The sequence below is a fragment of the Elaeis guineensis genome, chromosome 1 (genome assembly GCF_000442705.2).
Source record: "Elaeis guineensis isolate ETL-2024a chromosome 1, EG11, whole genome shotgun sequence".
NCBI classification, from domain to species: Eukaryota; Viridiplantae; Streptophyta; class Magnoliopsida; order Arecales; family Arecaceae; genus Elaeis; species Elaeis guineensis.
Window position 1 is genome coordinate 82,065,264 of NC_025993.2, and position 21,801 is coordinate 82,087,064.

Below are 21,801 nucleotides of genomic sequence, written 5' to 3' on the forward strand. Positions count from 1 at the left end.
ATGAGGGACTCTGAACCCTTTCGGGGGCACCGACCGCTGATAAAATGGGCCACAAATTGGTGGCTCATCTGATCGAAGAAAAAGATGGTACCCGACTTCAGCATCGAGTACCAGTTTCTCGCCGCTCCCTTCAAGGTGGATGGGAAGGCTCGGTATAGAATGGCGTCAGGTGCGCCATGAAGCAGCATCATCATCCGGAAGGCCTCCAGGTGGTCAATCGGGTCCGAAGTCCCGTCGTAGCTTTCAAACTGAGGGAGCTTGAAGTTCAACAGGATTGGCTCCTGCATGATCATTTGAGAAAAAGGAGGGTCAGTACAAATATCCTCACCATAAGCGGAGGGAGCGTGGCGGAGTTCTTCGATCCGTCGGTTCATCTCCTGGAGTCTCTAGTCCAGGAAATCCTTTCGACTACGGGTCTCGAGGGTCCTCTGACAGAATGGGGGTAGAGATCTCCCAAGGGTGGAATCGTGATCCGACTGAGGGCTCTCCACCATCGGATTCGTCTTTCTAGGAAAGATAGGGCGATTGACCCAAGTGGCCCATCCTGCCGTCGAATTTTGGAGTTCCGATGACATTCTCTCCGGCCGCACTGACGCCTGCGGCTGTTGCTGCTGTTGTATGGCCTGCACCGCTTCAGTGAGGCCCTTGACCTGCTGGGCCAGCAAGTCAAACTGTTCCGCGCCAACCGCCGTAGCCGGAGGAGGGGAAAGAGGGTGGGAAACTGGAGGTGAGGTCAGAGCCTGAGATCTGGCCACAGAGGTCGTGGATCATCGCATGGATGCTCTGCGGGGAGGCATCGGGCGAGGATCGAGTGGAGGAAGGAGGAGAGGACGCCGGAGAAGATGATCGGAGGCGGTCCCGTTGAGCGCTCCTTTAAGAACAAGGGTACTGCGAAGATACAGGCCCCTTCTTCTAGCACCAATCCTGTTGGTGCAAAAATCCACCTGTGTCAGAGAAGCTGGAGGTGAGAGAGTCGCGTTCGCCGTCGGGACCTGCAAAAGAAGTCTAAACCGGAGGTGGGGTTGCTCCGGCAAGACCCTCCGATGCTCAAGTCAGTTCTCTGCCTCAACAAGAATGGAGTGCTCGAATAGAAATTTTAGCAGAATTTTTAGGTAAGAATGAGAGCTTAGAGAATAGCGTATCTGGGGTTCCCCTTTTATAGGCGGAGGAAGCAACCGACTGATAGCGATGTTTGTAACCGTCTGGTAGTGGGATGCCCATAGTCAGGAGGAGTTTGTTGCGAAGAGTAGTGGAGTGGAACCGTGGCTATCACCGGGACGTGCCATATGGAGTCTGCCGCAGGGAGTGGAGCGGTGTCCGTTGTCGCGACTTGCCAGAGGATGGAAGAATCGTGCGGTATCCATCGTAGGAAGTGGAACAGGATCGTGGCCATTATTGCGGCCTGCCAGGGAGTGATGAAGCCGTGCGGAATCTGTCTCAGGAAGTGGAGCAGTGTCGTGGCCGTTACTGCAGCCTGCCAGTGGGTCCAGGCCTGTTGGCCGAAGTTCGGCTGGAGTGTCTGGCGGGGAGAGGTGGCTAGCCACCCATCTGAGGGGAGCTCGGAGTCCGACTCCCGTAGGAGTCCAGACGAAGTCTTCCTTTAGTCGAAGTCGGAGATGAGGTCCGACTCCCGTGGGAGTCCGGACGGGGTCTTCCCACAGATGGAGTCAGAGACGAGATCTGGCTCCTGTAGGAGTTCGGACGGAGTCCACCTGCAATTAAAGTCAGGGGCGAAGTCCGGCTCCCGTAGGAGTCCGGATGAAGTTTACCAGCAGTCGAAGTCGGGGATGAAGCCCGACTCCCGTAGGAGTCCAGGCGGAGTCCGCCTGCAATTGGCGCCGGGGGCGAAGTCCGACTCCCGTAGGAGTCCGAGCGAAGTCTTCCTGCAGTCGGAGTCGTGGACGAGGTCCGACTCCCGTAGGAGTCCGGGCTGAGTCTACCTGCAATTGGAGTTAGGGGCGAAGTCCGGCTCCTGTAGGAGTCCGGATGAAGTTTACCTGTAAGTGAAGTCGTGGGCGGAGTCCGACTCCCGTAGGAGTCCGGACGAAGTCTGCCTTCAGTCGGAGTCGGGGACGAGGTCCGGCTCCCGTAGGAGTCCGGGCTGAGTCTACCTGCAATTGGAGTTAGGGACGATGTCTGGCTCCTGTAGGAGTCCAGACGAAGTTTACCTGTAAGTGAAGTCGTGGGCGGAGTCCGGCTCCCGTAGGAGTCCGGACGAAGTCTGCCTTCAGCCGGAGTTGGGGATGAGGTCCGGCTCCCGTAGGAGTCTGGGCTGAGTCTACCTGCAATTAAAGTCAGGGGCGAAGTCCGGCTCCCGTAGGAGTCCGGATGAAGTTTACCAGCAGTCGAAGTCAGGGATGAAGCCCGGCTCCCGTAGTAGTCCGGGTGGAGACCGCCTGCAATTGGCACCGGGGGTGAAGTCCGGACGAAGTTTACCTGTAAGTGAAGTCGTGGGTGGAGTCCAGCTCCCGTAGGAGTCCGGACGAAGTCTACCTTCAGTCGGAGTCGGGGATGAGGTCCGACTTCCGTAGGAGTCCGGGCTGAGTCTACCTGCAATTAACGTTAGGGGCGAAGTCCGGCTCCCGTAGGAGTCCGGATGAAGTTTACCAGCAGTCGAAGTCGGGGATGAAGCCCGGCTCCCGTAGGAGTTTGGGCGGAGTCTGCCTGCAATTGGTGTCGGGGGCGAAGTCCGGCTCCCGTAGGAGTCCGGACGAAGTCTTCCTACAGCCGGAGTCGTGGACGAGGTCTGGCTCCCGTAGGAGTCCGGGCTGAGTCTACCTGCAATTGGAGTTAGGGGCGAAGTCTGGCTCCTGTAGGAGTCCGGATGAAGTTTACCTGTAAGTGAAGTCGTGGGCGGAGTCCGGCTCCCATAGGATTCCGGACGAAGTCTGCCTTCAGCCGGAGTCAGGGACGAGGTCCGGCTCCCGTAGGAGTTCGGGCTAAGTCTACCTGCAATTAAAGTCTGGGGCGAAGTTTGGCTCCCGTAGGAGTCTGGATGAAGTTTACCAGCAGTCGAAGTCGGAGTGAAGCCCGACTCTCGTAGGAGTCCGGGCGGAGTCCGCCTGCAATTGGCGTCGGGGGCGAAGTCCGGCTCCTGTAGGAGTCCGGGCAAAGTCTTCCTGTAGCTGGAGTTGGAGATGGAGTCCGGCTCTCGTAGGAGTCCGGATGAAGTCTTCCTGTAGTCGAGTTGGAGATGGAGTCCGGCTCCTGTAGGAGTCCGGGCAGAGTCTTCCTGCAACCAGAGTTGGGGGCGAGGTCCGACCTCCGTAGGAGTTCGAGCGAAGTCTGGTAGTTGTAGGAATCTACCGTTGGTGAAGTTCAGCCATTGACGAAGTCTGGGGTAGTTCGGATTGGAGTTGAACCTGGCTGGAAGAAGTCTGGAAGGGATTCGGGGAACAGCTGATAGTCGTAGAAGGTCGGCTGGCGGCGGAGCTCAGTGAGCACTTGGGGTGGCTTAATAGATGACTGGGAGAACTCATGTTGAAGGAATTCGGGTGGTGCAGTGGGAGTTTGTCCGTCGGGGGAATTCAGTCAGCACTGTGGAAATCCGGCTGTTGGAGAGGTCCGGAGAGATACCATCCGTAGTCGAAAGTCGGAGGAGTCTTGGGAGGGTCAATCCTGTTAAGAACTTCGGCTGAGGGTATTTTATACCTAACACATGTAATAGGATCTTAGATCTAGGGATTCTCTAAATTTATAAGATAAATTTTGATTTATTTTAGTCTTCTACTGCCTGATCTTGAAAAAGTTTCAAGATCTAATCCTAAAATCCTAGATCTGATTCCTTCAAATGGTATCAGAGCCTAGGTTGTTTATTACATGATTATTTATACATGCTTAGATTATTTTTTAGATTAGATCTAATTTATAATCTGATTGTTAAATCTGAAATTAAAATTTTTAGATCAATCATGAACTGTAGGTTGTCCTGCTGTAAGGTTTATCCCTTACATTGCAAAGGTTGTCCTAGTTCGTATCGATCTATCTTTAATCATAAATTTGTTAGATATAATCTAGATTAAATTTATAATTTATTAGATTTAAAAGGTGTTTAAATCTAAAATAAAATCTCTTTGTTAATAATTTCCGCACAAAGAACCATCATATATTTGTCTGAAAAATTTGCACAGTTTAAAGTTGAAATTCTTTCAATTACATGAACCTATTTAGATTAGATCTATAGTAGTTTCATGCTTATTTCACTTGCATTTTGATTATGAATCAAACATGCAACTTGGTTGGTAGAACCATATTGTAAAAATATTTTACAAATATGAAAATTATTTTCGAAAAGTCGAACCCCAACCCTCAGCCCAAAACTTAATTGAGAATTAAGAAGTTGTTTGATTAGGTTCTAAAATTGTGAATTGAAGAACCTAAGACACAAACCATAATACATTGGGTTAATGGATTAGTGAGAATTAGGTCCATTAATTGGGTTAGACCTAAGGTTAGATTAAAGATGGACTTAATTAAAGAATTGACTAAATCTAATCAATTGTTGTCTTAGATTAGGTCAAAGATTCTCTTGATCAATTACAATAGTTGTAGTTGGTCAAATCCATATCTTTAACGAGAATCAAATAGACTTGATTCTTGGCTAAGTGGTCTAGCACGAACTATTAGGTTGATCTAATCGAAACTAATTAAATTAGTTGATGATTAAGATAAATTAGATCGATGGTTTTTAATTGGCAGCCCGCCTATCTGGCCATTTCTAATAGTGTCTCAGGCAAGCTTTGACAGACCCTCCCATCGATCAAACTTACCTGATCTCTTGGTGAAATTATATTTTGATCGGATCACTTGACTGTTCGAGTTGACCCATGTCAGCTAGGTAAATCAGTGTGACTGATTTAGGTGCTCCTAGACCAGCCCTTTTAATGGTCTCTCTTAAGCTGACTTGGTTAAGCCAGTGGGAGGATCATGATAAGCTGGTTCATCTGACCTCCTCTTCTAAAATAATTAAATCTTCTAAAATTATTCGGTCCTTAAAATGAAATAGTTATGGTGATAACTAGATCATAGCCTTCCACTAAGTGGATGATAATGGGTTCATCAGTTGGATAATCATTGGAGGCCCAAAGGCCTGGTGCTTATCGGCTGATGGAATTATCATTCATAATATGATTTCTTGACTGCATCTTTCTAAATGGTGGTTAGGTTAGCCAACCAAAGTTGGGCCTAATCATTCATTGGCTAGATGGGTCAAGTATGGTCATGTTAATAGTTGGACCTAACTAGATCTTTTCAATGGAGGCCAAAGCCTACTGATTAGGGACTGAGGCAAAATTAAAATTACTAAAAATTATTTAGAGAAATAATTGGTTATGAACCTACCTTTAGATGTACATGGGTTGGCCAACCAAAGTTAGGCTTGTGTGCAGTCTAAGTGGATTCTAGTACCCACTAAGAAATTAGGGTAATTCCTCGAATTGGAGGTAGAGGCTATCAATTCGAATAAAATAGTGGGAGAAACTTTTTGATTAAAGTTTAAATCTTTAGGTTTAATGAATCAATTACTAATTAGGTTATGATTTTTTTTTGTACAGATATAGTCACTTTTCTATCGCTCCGATCATTGTTGGATAATGAAAATTTGGTGGGACCCAACTTCGATAGCTGGTACCGAAAGTTGAAGATAGTCCTGGAGCATGAATGGATCCTATATGTGATAATGGATCCTGCACTTGAGGAGCCAGCTGCCAATGCACATAGAACAGTCAAAGATACTTATCAGAAGTGGCTCAGTGATCAGACCACGGTGCGCTGCATCATGCTGGCTGCCCTGAGCAACGAGTTCAGTCGCAGATTTGAGACGGCTCAGCCAAAGGACATGCTTCAAGTGTTGAAAGATGCCTTTAGCACACCCAATGATGTGGAGAGGCACAAGACTAGTTGTGCCATCTTCAACACCAAAATATGGGATGGTGTCTCTGTCACTGATCATGTATTGTACATGATCAAGCTGATGGAGTATTTGAGCAAGCTCGGTTTTTTTTTGCATGAGCAGTTTGGGAAAGATGCAATACTGAACTCGCTGCCCAAGTCTTATCTTCCATTCCTCACTCATTATAGAATGACAAAGCCTGAAGTAAACTATCATGAGTTACTGGGGTTGCTTCAGAACTTTGAGAAGGATCACCAACTCCACAAAGAGTCAGTGAACTTAGTGGGAGGTTCATCTTCTAGTTCTCGACCCTTTAAGAAAAGGAAGAAGAACAAAAAGAAAAAAGTAAAGAAGGTACAAGTTCAGGCTGGGACATCAGTGCAGGGCCAGACAAGAAAGATCAAACCCAATAAGAGTCAAACTGAATGCTTCTTTTGCAAGAAGTGGGAGTATTGAAAGAGGAACTATCCTCAGTATATTGCCTTTCTAGATCCGAATAGGCAGAGAAAGAAGCAAGCTGTTACTGGGCAAGGTATTTATATGATAACTCCTTGCAATTTCTTTATTTGTGATATAACTGACTGGGTTTTGGATACCGATAGCCCTTACCATATTTGCCATTCATTGCAGGGGTTGCAAGTCAGTAGGAGATTCGAGCAAGACGAGAGATTCCTGAACGTTGGAGATGGAAGACCAGTTCCAGTTCTAGCATTAGAAATCTTGAAACTTATTTTTGAGTCCCATACCGTTGTTCTTAATGATTGTCATTTCTATCCCAGTTTTTTTTTAAATGTCATTTCTGTAGGCCTTCTGGCCAAAAATGATTATGAAATTTCAATAAAGAAACAAGTTTGTAATATCATTATGAATGGTGTTATTATTTTTTGTGGATATTTGAACAATGGTGTGTATATGTTATCACAACCTATTAACATAGTCTATTCTACTGGCAAGCACCCTAGATTAGATAGTGTATCAGATATCTACTTATGGCACTGTAGGCTAGGTCATATAAACAAGAACAAGATAAATAGATTGACTCAAGAGGGAATCTTCGAAGTCAGTGATTATGAATCACTTCCAACCTGTGAGTCCTGTCTTCTTGGTAAAATGACCAAGTCACCTTTTACTGAAAAAGGTGAGAGAGCTACTGAGCTCTTGGGCCTAGTACATACTGATGTATGCGGGCCCATGAGCACAAGTGCTAGAGGTGGATATTTTTATTTCATCACTTTTTCGAATGATCTATCCAGATATAGATATGTCTATCTGATGAAACATAAGTCAGATTCATTTGAAATGTTCAAACGATTCCAAAGTGAAGTAGAAAAATAAACTGAGAAGAGTATTAAAACTCTTCGGTCTGATCGAGGAGAAGAATACCTTTCTGGTGAGCTTCTCATATATCTAGGAGAGAATGAGATTCTCTCCTAATGGACTCCTTCAGAAATACCACAGCATAATGGTGTGTCTGAAAGGAGAAATCGGACTCTGTTAGACATGATCCGATCCATGATGGATTTTGCCAGCTTATCGATATCCTTCTGAAGATATACACTCGAATCGACCTGTTATCTGTTAAATAGGGTTTCAAGTAAATCTATAATTAAGACTCCATATGAGATATGGACAGGGCGTAAGCCAGCACTTTCACACCTTAGGGTCTGGAGGTGCCCGACTTATGTCAAACGGTTAGTTACAGATAAATTTGGACCTAGGTCTGACAAATGCATATTCATAGGATACCCCAAAGAGATCAAAGGATATTTTTTCTACCATGTTGATGAACAAAAGGTGTTCGTCAGTCTTAAGGCAACTTTTTTAGAAAAGGAGTTCCTTGGTGAAGGAACCATTGCCTCTAAGGTTAAACTTGATGAAGTTCAACAGGTAGAAGGACCGACACCAATAGCTGAACCTGAGTCAGATTTGATTAGATCAGATCCGGAGCTCAATGTACCTACACCATCAAGATGATCCGATAGAGTACTGCATCAACCGGACAGATACTATGATTTTTTGATCCGAGATGGTGATCCCATCGAACTCGATGAGAACGATGAGGATCCGATCATCTATATGGATGCAATGCAGAGATCTGATTTCGAGAAATGGCTTGAAGCCATGAAATCTGAAATAAAGTCCATGAAGGTCAACGATGTATGGACATTGGTTGACCCACCTGAAGGAGTTAAATCTATTGGGCGTAAATGGGTCTTCAAAAGGAAGAGGGGTGCAGACGAAAAGGTGGAGACCTATAAAGCCCATCTAGTTGCTAATGGGTATCGTCAACATTATAGTATTGACTATAACGAGACGTTCTCTCCTGTGGCAATGCTCAAATCTATTTGGATAATGCTTGCAATAGCTGCCCATCTAGATTATGAGATCTGGCAGATGGATATAAAGACAGCTTTTCTGAATGGAGAGCTGATTGAAGAGGTGTATATGATACAACCTGAGGGATTTACATCCACAGATAGTCCAAAGTGTGCAAGCTTCAGAGATCCATTTATAGATTGAAGCAAGCTTCTCAGAGTTGGAACATGCATTTTGATAAGGTGATCAAAACGTATGGTCTCATTAAGAACGGAGAAGAGTCCTGCATCTATAAATGGATAAATGGTCCAGTTGTGGTATTCCTTATCTTGTACATAGATGACATTCTCTTAATCAGGAATGACATCTCCGCACTACAGGGAATAAAAATTTGATTGTCATCGTAATTCTCCATGAAGGACTTGGGTGAAGTATCCTACATCCTAGGGATGAAGATCTATAGGGATAGATCTAAAAGGATGCTTGAGTTATCTCAATCCACATACATAGACACTGTGCTGAAGAGGTTCAGCAAGAAAAATTTTAAGAAGGGCTATCTACCGATAGGCCATAAAATTTCTCTCTCTAAGAAAGATTGTCCGACAACTCTTGAAGAGAGAGAGCATATGAGTAGAGTCTCATATATTTTGACCATGGGATGTATCATGTACGCTATGATATGTATAAGGTCAGATGTGGCATACTCACTAGGAGTAGTGAGTAGATACCAATCTAATCCTAAAAAAAATCACTGGAAAGTGGTTAAAGCCATCCTTAAGTATTTGAGAAATACTAAAGACCAATGGTTGATTTATGATGAGTCAGATCTGAAACTTATGGGGTTCACAGACTCCAGCTTTCAATCTGACCATGATAACAGCAGAAGCGTGTTAGATTATATCTTTACTCTGAATGGTGGAGTCATTTGCTGGAAGAGTTCCATGCAACAAACTATGACAGACTCTGTTTGTGAGGTGGAGTACATCGCAGCATCGGATACCGTGAAGAAAACTGTGTGGCTGAGAAAATTCATCATCGAGCTCGGAGTAGCACCCTCCCTCGATGGTCCAATCCTGCTCTACTGCGACAGCACTAGTGCCATAGCTCAGGTGAAGGAACCCAGAACAACCAGCGGATGAAGCACATTTTGCGTCGCTTCCACCTGATCCGGAAGATCGTGGATCGAGATAACGTCGACCTTCAGAAGATCGACGGAAAGGAGAACCTGACCGACCCCTTCACTAAAGCTCTGATGATAAAGGAGTTCGACAACCACAAGTCGAAGATGGGTATTGGATACTGTGCCGAGTGGCATTAGGATAAGTGCGAGTTGTTAAAAAATATATCCCAAAAGTCAATCATCAATCTGTTGATGGTTGAGCAACTTTGTATTGTAATTGATTTGTTAATAAATAAAATATATTTTTGATATTTTCATCATAAGTTTTTATCTTCTAATAAACTCCGTTGTTGTGATGAAGTTCTTAGGACTATTTAGATTCGATAAAGAGAGGATTTATTGATTAGTCCTTAAAACTGTTCATGATCAAATGATAGATTGTTAATAAGGACGACAGCTTCTATCGAGCATAGATCGCTGTAGGCCAATAGGTTGGTTGTCTTCTTAACTAAGGAGTGTGGAGACACTGATATGGCATATAGGTGAGATGTAAGGGTACATCATCATTGAACGTGACCAACTCCAGAGCATTCTGCTGTCGAGAATATCTTTGATGGGATGTAGGTATAAGTATCCCTTAGACCTGAGATCGCCTCAGTGACTTGCAAGCAACTCACTGTGCTTTGGTACTGGACCAACTGAATTTCTAATTCAGTGATGAAAGGCTTCTGAGCACAATCAAGTACTTGCGAAGTCAAAGTGTGATCAAGATGGGATTGACCACTCTAAGAGTTGGAGAAGAATGAGTCGCTGTATTTCAATTTAGCAAAACCTTGGTCAGGATAATCCATCAGATGGATTTGATATTTTGAAATACAATGTGGATAACCTAATCCGAGTTGACAGTTGAACTCTGAGGTTTTCTATGAGCATTTTGGTCAAGGGAATGAATTATATGGAAACTATATCCATATAGGTTCTAAAGATGTTGTTCTACACATTCGACCTATCCGACCATCGGGTACCATTGCTAGATGATCACTTCGATTGGTATAAAAATTTATTTCTATACTATCAGCTTAGGTTCGGACCTATAAGGTCACACACATTAGAGTTTACAATCCGATCGAATGGTTGATCAACGATTAAGAATCGTTCTAGGATTAAACGATCAATACGATTGATATTTAACCTAATGCAAGTGTTGCAGGAGGATCGATTAGCAATTTGATTGCTAATTGGCTTAATTTGATTAAGTTAATGAGCTGAGATTAAGTCTAATTGAATATAATTTAATTAGATTTGGTTTGGGATTGATTGGATCAAGTCCAATTGGTTTATTGGATAAGCCAAGTGCTAGGAAAAACTAGTCCTAGTCCAATTAGGACTTGGATCAACCTAATTTCTAATTCGATTAAAAAATTAAATTTAATTTAAATTTAATTTAATCTGATTAAATTAAGTTTTTAATTTGATTAAGACCTATTTTAATTGGATTGATTTGGTTTTGGTTTGATTTGGTTTGAGAAATCAAATTTGAGCAAGTCATAGATTGAACCCTAGTAAGACTAGGATTCCACCTTGCGCCACCTTAGCCCCCCACGCCCACTCTCTCTTATTTTGTGTGATAAAACCTTCTCTCCCAGGCCTTCACGCATGCTCAAAGCTTTCCACTCTTTCTCTCTTGCATGGTATGTGGTTGTGGACCAAGTCAAAGTAGGAATTAGTTTGGATTTCAAATTCTATGAGGTAGAATTTTAGGAAACCAAAACTCTTTCCTTATGGCACTGATTTTATCCAGATTTTTTTTTGAATTTTTATAAATTTTATGGCACATATTGTGTGCCTTTTGCTGTTGGTCCATGGTAGAAAAAGAAGGAGGGGGCGCCCAAGAGTTGGGCACCCCTTGTCTTGCCCTGTTTGGATTTTTCTTGACTAGGTATTTGACCTAAATAAGAATTCTTCATATCCCTTTATTTAAGATGAATTTCTTCTTGAGATTTTCATAGATTATATAGCATTGAGAGACCTTTAGGGCATGTAAAAATCAGGGAGAAAAAGTTTTGGGGTGTGGAGATATAATAGACACAAAACTAAGTGTCTAGGTGAGAGCAAAGAGAAGAAGAAGAGGATCTTCTTCTAAGATTGCTGAGTTCACCTCTTTTCTTCCTCCATCTATGAGTTTTCTGAGAGTGTCTCATATCTAAAACTCCTCCTACTTCTCATCTTTAAAAGAATCTAAATCAAAAAGAAGGAGACATCTGATCGACCATCGAAGAAGGATTAGCACAGTACCAGCATACTGTGCTGATTTCCTGAATCAGAAGTTCTGATCATGATTCGTGGGCTTGTGTAGATAACTCCTAGAGGTCGGATGCATGTGTGGCTCACAACATCATCCTCAAGCCTGGATCAGCAAAGTTAGAATGTCTAACTTACAAGGTAATATATCTGATCTATTATATTTTACATACGTTAGATGTAGTATAGAAACAGGTTGATATGATCAACATGTAGTTCTTGCTCTTTATATTTTAATTTTTGATTTAATATCATGTAATAATCATGTAATAAGATCTTAGATCTAGAAATTCTCTAGTTTTATAAGATAAATTTTGATTTATTTTAGTCTTCCACTATCTGATTTTGAAAAAATTTCAAGATCTAATCCTGAAACCCTAGATCTGATTCCTTCAGCTCTTGCATATGCATAAATCGTACAATTTATATAAACATAGTTTTTGAGCATAATATAAATAAATTTATAAATCATGTTAATCTTATAGATAAAGTCATAAATCATCGATCATTTTGTTGCAACATAATTCTTAATAATCTTTTTAGACTAAATGCTAAGGTTACTTTATACTCATGACAGGGCTGTAATCAAATTAGCGACAAATGGCAACTATTATTATCCATTAGCAAAATCATGTACCAACTACTATTACCAATTAGCAGGATCATAATTGTCAAAATATCAATTACTATTATCCGTTGATAGAATCGTGTATCAACTACTATTATCCATTGACAGGATCTTATGCAAACTACTATTATCCATAGGTAGGATCATATACCAATTACTATTATTCACTGATAGGATCATACATAGCTATCTGAGAGTCTTTTACCATATTTCTTAAAATAAGCATTCCTAAATCATATTTCATCGAATCATATTTTCATAAATCATCATAAATAGAATACTAAATAATTTTATAGAGCTCATGATCTATAAATAATTTTTAATAATAAAATAATTATAAAATTATTTTTTTGATAAAATATAAATTTTATAAATATAAAATTTATATTTCATAAATAAGTTATTCATATTAAAATATTCAAAAAATCACTATTTTATGATAAATCATGAGTTTCATAATATATATGCTCGATGCTTATTTTAGAAAATATAGAATAATCATTTTTATGATAAATTAATTGATAATTTAAAAATAAATAAGAAGTATGTGGCTTACTTACCCTATCTATTTTAGTCTTTCAACTTCACTAGATGAATTTATCAAATCTACTTAATATATTAAAAATATAATTACTTCCTATTTGATAAATTCAATCTTAAAAAAAAGAAGGCTATAAATTGGGTGGTCAATCGAACAAGCTATCCAGATATCAAGGCAATTCAAAGCCTCCTAGTCGAGGGTCAGATCTAAGCGATTTGATCAAGAAATCATGAAGCACATGAATTGGATCAAGCTCAAGATCAATCAATAAGGTTCATTAATAGTGTATTTCAAAGATACTCGACATGATCAGAAAAATCGATTCAATATACTACATGGATATCGAAATAATTTTGGATCTTTTTGAAAAGATTATCTCAAATTTATACTGAGATCCATGGATCAAATAGAGAGAAAAAAAAAGAGTAGAGAAAGAAAATTCCTAGAGAGAGGGGGAGAGAAAGAGCACCCTTCTCTTTCTCTCTTTTTTCTTTTCTTTTCTCTTCTTCCCTTCTTGGCCGAACAAGAGATGGTGGTGGCTTGTGGCTAGTCACCAAAGGACCAGCAATGGGCCTTGGTAGCAGGTGGTTGGCAGTGATGGGGTAGGGAACAACCAGCGGTGAGGATCAATCAGTGAGAAAGTCATAGAAAAAGTCCAAAAATAGGGGATTCAAGGTTTTTTCCAGATTTTCTTCAACGACCGTTCATCGACAGCCATGATCTCACTATGGAGGGTCATGGGGAGGCTGAGGTACTTAGCCTAGGGTCCAACTTCAAGGGATATTGACACCGATGGCTAGAAAAAAGTGAGAAAATGCTTGGTCAAAATAGGAGAGAAACTGGATTGGTTTTTGGGTGGGTTTTCCAATGAAATCGATGGCTGGCGACCATGCACAGGGGTATGGAAAGAAGGGAAAGCAAGAGAGAAAGAAGGATCAGGGCCTTACCTTGACTCCGATGGCATCTTCGGCCTTGATTTTCAATGGACACAAGAATGGAAGGCCACAACTTCAATAAAAGAAAAGGAAGAGAACGAGGCTCGATGATCATCGATGGAGAGTCGTAGGGGGTTGTGGGGGCTATAAATAGAGAGCCCTAAGGTCTCCTTTAACCTAAGACTCTAGCTTTTCTCAAAATCAAAGAGAGAAGAAGACTCCCAATATTTTTCTCTTTTGTTTGACGCTTTAAAATTCATGCGGCTAAATGGACTAGGTATCACATTCTACCCCTCTTAAAAGAGTTTCATTCTTAAAACTTAAGGTACTTTCATTTTCAAACAAGCGAGGATACTTAATTTTCAAATTATTTTTACTATAATTTTACTATGCAACCCTGATCTATACCCATGCTTAACTAGAATTCAGTATTCTAGACCAATTTCTGCTAGCCCTACAAATCATAAACCTAAGTTTGATTTTTTACCCATGATCAAATCTATTACTTTGATACTATAAAATGCCATGCCTCAAATCCAAGACATAACATGGCCATGCTAGTGAGGATTGCTGTCCTTGATAACACAAATCCTAACAATCAAAATTAACTAAAATCTATAATAAATAAAATATAATAAGAGGTTCACTGTCATCATTCATCAAGTAATTAAAGCAAGATTAGTTCAGATTATCTAAACCCAAGATTAAATATCAAATCCATATTTCAAAATTTATAATTAGTTAACTATAAAATCATGATCGTCCAATAAACTAAGTTTCAGCTATAAAGTTTCCAAGCTTGCTATGCAAACCCCCAACCTTGGATCATCCATCGTTCCTAATCTTATTTCTTTATAAAAGAAAAGGAGAAAAAGATATAGGCTATACCAGCTTAGTAAGTAAACTTTATACTATCTTATTGGATCAAGCATAAATTTATACATGCATCAATAAATCATTTAAAGAAGATGATTATCATTGGAATATAAAACTTTCATAATAATAATATGTCAGAAATCAGCGATGCCCTTGCGTATGCGTAAATCATGTAATTTACATAAATATAGTTTCTAAGCAGAGCATAAATAAATTCATAAATCATGTTAATCTTATAGATAAAGTCATAAATCATCTATCATTTTATTAAATTATAATTTTTAATAATTTTTTAGATTAAATACTAAAGTCACTTTATATCCATAACAGGGTCATAATCAAATCATCGATAAATATTAACCATTATTATCCATTAGTAGAATCATATCCCAGCTAGTATTACCCATTGGTAAGGTCATGTGTCAGCTACAAGTCCCTGTTGGTAGGATCATAATCATCAAAATACCAACTACTTATTATCCACTGGCACAGTCGGATACCAACTATTATTATCCGTTGATAGAGTCATATACCAACTACTATTATTTGTAGGTAGGATTGTATGCCAACTATTATTATCCACTGACAAGGTCATATACCAACTATTATTATCCACTGGCAGGATCATATATAGCTATCTGAGAGTTTTTTATTATATTTCTTAAAATAAGTATTCTTAAGTCATATTTTATCAAATCATATTTTCTTAAATCATATAAAATAGAATACTAGATAATTTTATAGAGCTCATGAACCATAAATAATTTTTAATAATAAAATAATTATGAAATTATTTTTCTTCTGATAAAATATAAATTTTATAAATATGAAGTTTATATTTTATAAACAAGCCATTCATATTAAAATATTCCAAAAATTACTATTTTATGATAAATCATGAGTTTCATAATATATATATCCAATCTTTATTTAATAAAAATATAGAATAATTCTTTTTATTATAAAATAATTGATAATTCAAAAAAAAAAAGAATTGTCGGGGTTACTTACTTCATCTATTTTAGCCCTTTAACTTCTCTAGATGAATTTATTAAATCTATTTTATATACTAAAAATATAATTAATTTTTATTCGATAAATTCAATCATAAAAAAAGAAGACTATAGATTGGGTGGTCGGTGGAAGAGGTCATCCAAGCATGAAGGCAATTCAAAGCCTCCTAGTTGAGAATCAAATTTAAGCAATTTGATCAAAAATCATGAAGTACATGGATTGGATCAAGGTCAACAATAGTGTTCAATAATAATGAGTTTCAAGGATACTCGACATGGTCGGAATAATTGGTTCGACATACTACATGGCTATCAAAGTAATTTTGAATATCTTTGAAAAGATCATCTTAAGTTTATATTGGAGTCTATAAATTAGATAGAGAGAGAAAGAGAGAGTAGAGAGAGAAAAGCCCTAGAGAGAAGGATAGAGAGCACCTTTATCTCTCTCTATCTCTCTTCTTCTTTTCTTCTCTTCTTCTTTTCTTCTTCCCTTCTTGGCCGAACAAGGGATGGTGATGGCTGTGGCTATTGACTAAAGGATCGATGGAGGGCCATGGCAGCAGGTGGCTAACGACGATGGGGCAAGGGACAGCTAGCGATGAGGATCAATCGATAAGAAAATTATGGAAAAAGGTCCAAAAATAGAAAATCCAAGATTTTTCTTGAATTTTCTTGGATGGCCATTCATCGACGGCCATGATCTTGCCGTGAAGGGTCACGAGGAGGTCAAGGTACTTAGCCTAGGGTTCACTTCAAGGGATGATGATGTCAGTAGCTGAAAAAAGTGAAAAAATGCTCGATCAAAATAGAGGAGAAGCAAAGTTAGCTTTTGGGTGGTTTTCTGATGAAAATGATGGCCAACGACCATGTGCAAGGGCATGGGAAGAAGGAGAAGCAAGAGAGAAAGAAGGATCGAGGCTTTACCTTGGCTCTAATGGCATCTCTATCTCGATTTTTAATGGGCATAAGAATGAGAGGTCTCTGCTTCAATGGAAGAAAAGGGAGAGAATGAGGCTCAATGATCGCTGGTGGAGAGCCATAGGGGGTAATGGGGGCTATAAATAGAGAGCTCTAAGATCCTCTTTGCCCTAGGACTCTGGCTTTTCATGGAATCAAATGGAGAAGAAAACTCCCATCGGGAGTCCTCTTCTAGCGTTTCTCTCTTTTTTTTTGTCATTTTAAATTCATACAACTAAATTGTTGACCCTAAGAATAATTTTGATGATGATTAAATATCGAAGTATAAAAGTATATTAATATCATTTAAGTTTTTTTTAAGAATATTTTTGTAGATGCAAAGCACCATTGAAAATAGAATTGAAATTGATTGAGAATACCTTGAGCTAATGAGACATGAGTTGGAGTAAAATCTCATGCAAAAAGACCATTTGAAGAAGTTTGAATCAACTTAAAATAAAATAGAGTCGACTCCAGTACATTCTAAAGCTGGCACGTAGGAATGGCACGGTATTGAGCCGACTCAGAAGCAAAACGAGTCGACTCTATCTCAGAAAATAGAAGATTAATTTTTGCGGTCTGAGATCGAGTCGACTCCAAGCAAAATCGAGTCGACTCTATCTTAAAAGATAAAAAATCACAGAGAATCATATTTTTATCGACTGAGAATAGGTCAACTCAAAGATTAGCCGACTCGAAGTCAAGCCGAGCCGACTCGAAGTCAAGTCGAGTCGACTCGTGAAGCTCCGATAGCCATAACAGCTAGTTCTACAATAGTCCAAATTTTATCCAAAACTTTTATCAGTGGCTATATTTCATCTCCAATGGTCAAAAATGGCTATTCCTAACTTCAAACTATATCAAACTTGCTAGGAATTAGAGAAAAATATATAAGATACAAAGGGACAAAAGAAAAACTGAGTTTTAAGTGAAAAAGAGAGGAATTTTTAGCATTCATTGTCTTCAAGAGAGTTCACCAACTTCCAGTCTACTTTCTCTTGATTTTTGTGAGATCATCGAAGAGATATTCTAGAGCTTTAATTGCAAATATTCAAGCACTCAACAACCAAATTTTATCGACTTCTAATCTACTCATCAAAAGAGCTATTTGTATTTAATTTTTGCTCACTAATTTTTCTATAACTAGTTTCATTTGAGATTGAAACTAGGGGGATAAGCTCATCCAAACTTTGAATTAGATTTGTACAAACCTAGAATTGGCTTGGGGTTAGGTTGTGGTTGGTTCTCCCGCAAAACCAACTGGATTATGATTGTAATCCCGAAAAATAATCTTACTGTAATCTTGATGATTACAATGAAATTCTCAAATGGATTGCTTGGAGAGTAGATGTAGGTGTTGGACTGACACCGAACCACTATACATCATTTATTTGTGTGTATGCTATCTTCTCTTGCATCACAACTTTAATCTTCTACTAATATATTTACTGCTTTCACTGCATATATTTAATTTTCAGTATAAGTAGTGCACATAGGTGTTCTTAACTTGCAAAAAAATTTTAAGATTTAATTCATCCTCTCTCTTGGGTTATCTCTCTGGACAATAAGTGGTATCAAAGCAGGCACTCTCATTCACTTATTTGTCTTGTAATCTAGAGTAAAAGATCAAGATGACAATCCAATTGAATGTTTTTCTAGCTAAAGGGCAGCCCACAAACCAACCTCCCTTATTTAATGATTCTAATTATACATATTGGAAAGCATGCATACATATATTCATTCAAGCACTCACTTATGATCTATGGAGTGTCATAATTAATGGACCACATACACCCACTATCACCATTGATGGCAAGGTTGTTCCAAAATCGAAAAAGGACTAGGATGACATTGATAAGAAAATGACACAATTAAATACTAAAGCAATGAATGTGCTTTATTGTTCACTTGATATCAATAAATTTAATTAAATTTTTATCTGTATTTTTTCAAAAAAAATATGGGATAGACTTGAGGTTACCCATGAGGGTATAAACCAAGTGAAAGAATCCAAGATTAATATATTGTGCATAAATATGAGCTGTTTAAAATGAAACCAGCTGAAACCATAATTGAAATATTTACTCATTTTACTAATATAATTAATGATCTTAAGAGCTTAGGCAAATCCTATTCTAACAGTGAAGTTGTGAAGAAAATTCTCAGATCTCTTCCTTGGGCTTGGGAAGTAAAGGTGACGGTGATACAAGAAGCTAAGGACCTCAATATCTTGCCACTTGAAGAGCTTTTTGATTCCCTAATGATGCATGAGTTGACCATGAAATAAAATATGGAGGAAGACTCCAAGAAGAAGAAGTCCATAGCCCTCAACTCAACAGTCAAAATAGAGGAGGAGAGTGAGACCTCGAAGGATGAAAATGAGGATGAAGAGCTGGCCCTTATAACCAAAAAATTCAGACATTTCATGAAGAAGAGGAGGCCAAGTTTCAAAAAGAAATCCTTCTCTAAGGGTGAGCCAAGTAAGGAAAAGGAGAAAGATAAAGAGAAGGAGCCACCTACTTGCTTTGAATTTAAGAAGTCAGGGTATTTCAAGATAGACTACCCCTTGCTAAAGAGATCCTTCAAGAAAACCAAGAAGAAGGCAATGATAGTAACTTGGAGTGATAGTGATGAGACAAGTTCAAATGAGAAGGCACAAAAAGTAGTGAACCTTTGTCTCATGGTACAAGAAGAAGAAGAGATAAGATCTAAAACTCAATCTGAATTTACTTTTGATGAATTATAAAAGACCTTCTATGATTTAATTGATGAATTTAAAAAGATTTTCTTAAAAAATAAAAGTCTCAAATCTTCGAATCAGGCTCTAATCAAAAAAAAGAAAGAACTCTTGAAAGAAAAAGAAACTACAAATACTAAAATTCAGAATCTAAAAAAAAAGGTGGAAAAGTATAAACCAATAGTTGAAAAATTTATCGATGATTCTGAAAAACTACATATGATTTTAAATGATCAAAGAGCTATCTTCAACAAAGCAGGCCTTGGTTTTAAACCTAAAAATAAATAAAAATTTCTAAAAATTTTTTTTGTAAAAGAATCAGCCACTGGTTTTCAAAATGTAAATTGTTTTTGCCGTGATAAAAGAGGACTCAAAGCATACAATTGTGACTTCAGAAAATCAAAAAATTAGCAAAAATTTAAAATGGTTTGGGTTCCCAAAGGAACCATATCTAATAATCCCAACAGATCCAAGATGACTTGGGTACCTAAAACTTCTACTTGATTTATGCATGTAGGTATGTCTTGCAATCAAGAAAAAAAAAGATTATGGTATCTTGATAGTGGCTGCTCAAGGTACATATCGGATGATAAATCAAAATTTGTCATCCTAGAACCTAAAGAAGAAGGTGCGGTAACTTTTGGTGACAACAACAAAGGACACATCATTGGTATCGATAAAATACGTATCACTCCATCAACTTTCATAGAAAATATTCTTTTGGTAGATGAATTAAAACATAATCTCTTAAGCATAAGTCAACTTTGTGACAAAAGGTTTAAAGTTATTTTTGAATCCTTGATGTGTATTGTATCTGGTCCCATTGATAATGACATCATTCTCATTAGACATAGGCATGGGAATATCTATATGGTGGATCTGGATGATCATTCCATAAAACATGGTCAATGTCTCATGAAAATGAATGTCAAGATCAATGAAACCAGCTGATTATGGCATCGTAGACTAGGATATGCTAGCATGAATTCAATCTCAAAATTAATCAAAAAAGATCTTATGAAAGATTTATCAAAATTTAATTTAAAAAAAAATAAAATTTATGATACATGCCAATTTGAAAAACAAACCAAAAATTCTTTTAAATTTAAAAATATGGTTTCAACTTCATGACCTCTTAAACTACTTCATATGAATTTATTTAGACCAACTAGGACTACAAGCCTAGAAAGAAAAAGGTATGGACTTGTGATAATAGATGACTTTTTTAGATTTACTTGGGTATTATTTTTGTCTTAAAAAGATGAAGCATTTTCAGCTTCTCCAAGTTCTATAGAAAGGTCACAAATGAAAATAATTTAACAATCATTTGCATTAGAAGTGATCATGGAATAGAATTTAAAAACCAATATTTGAAAGTTTTTGCAATGAAATGGAGATTGAATACATTTTTTCTGCTCCTAGAACACCTCAACAAAATAGAGTTGTTGAAAAGAAAAATAGAAACTTAGAGAAAATGGCCCAAACTAGGTTGTGTGAAAGCCATCTCCCAAGATATTTTTTGATTGAAGCTATCAATATAGCATGTTATATTCTAAATAGAGCATTGATATGGCCTATATTGAAGAAAATCTTTTATGAACTTTGAAAAATAAAAAATCAAATATCAGTTACTTTCATATTTTTGGTTGCAAAAGTTTTATACTTAATAATGGCAATGATAGCCTTAAAAAATTTGATGCAAAATCAAATTTAGTTATCTTCTTAGGATACTCCTTATTTAGTAAGACTTATAGGGTCTTCAACAAAAGAAAACTTATTGTTGAAGAATCTATACATGTAGTGTTTGATGAAACTAATGACAAATCTTTTAGAAAAAAAAAATTTATTGATGATGATGTAGGAATAATTGAAAAAAGAGTTGAAAAGCTCACTCTAAAAGATTCTTCGGCTCATGACAACAAAGAAGATAATAAAGAAGCTAAAAAAGAAATGAAACATCATAAAGATGATCAAGATCAAGGTTTGCCTAAAGAATGGAGGTATGCATATGGGCATCCTAAGGATCTAATCATCGGTGATCCATCACAAGAGATAAGAACTCACTTTTCTTTAAGAAATATTAATAATTACTTAGCTTTTGTCTCATAAATAGAGCTAAAAACTATTGAAAAAACTAAAAATGATCCAAATTGGATAATTGCAATGCAAAAAAAATTAAACTAATTTAAAAGAACTAAAGTATGGATATTAGTAGATAGATCTATTGATCATCCAATAATAAGAACTAAATAGATATTTAAAAATAAATTAGATAAAAATGAGATTATTATTAAAAATAAAGATAGATTAGTTGCTAAATGATACAATCAAGAAAAAGATATTGATTTTGATGGAAGCAATTAAATTATTACTTGCAGTTGCATATTTCATAAATTTCAAATTGTATCAAATAAATATTAAGAATATATTTTTAAATGGATATATAGCTGAGAAAGTGTATGTTGAACAATCATCTGATTTTGAAAA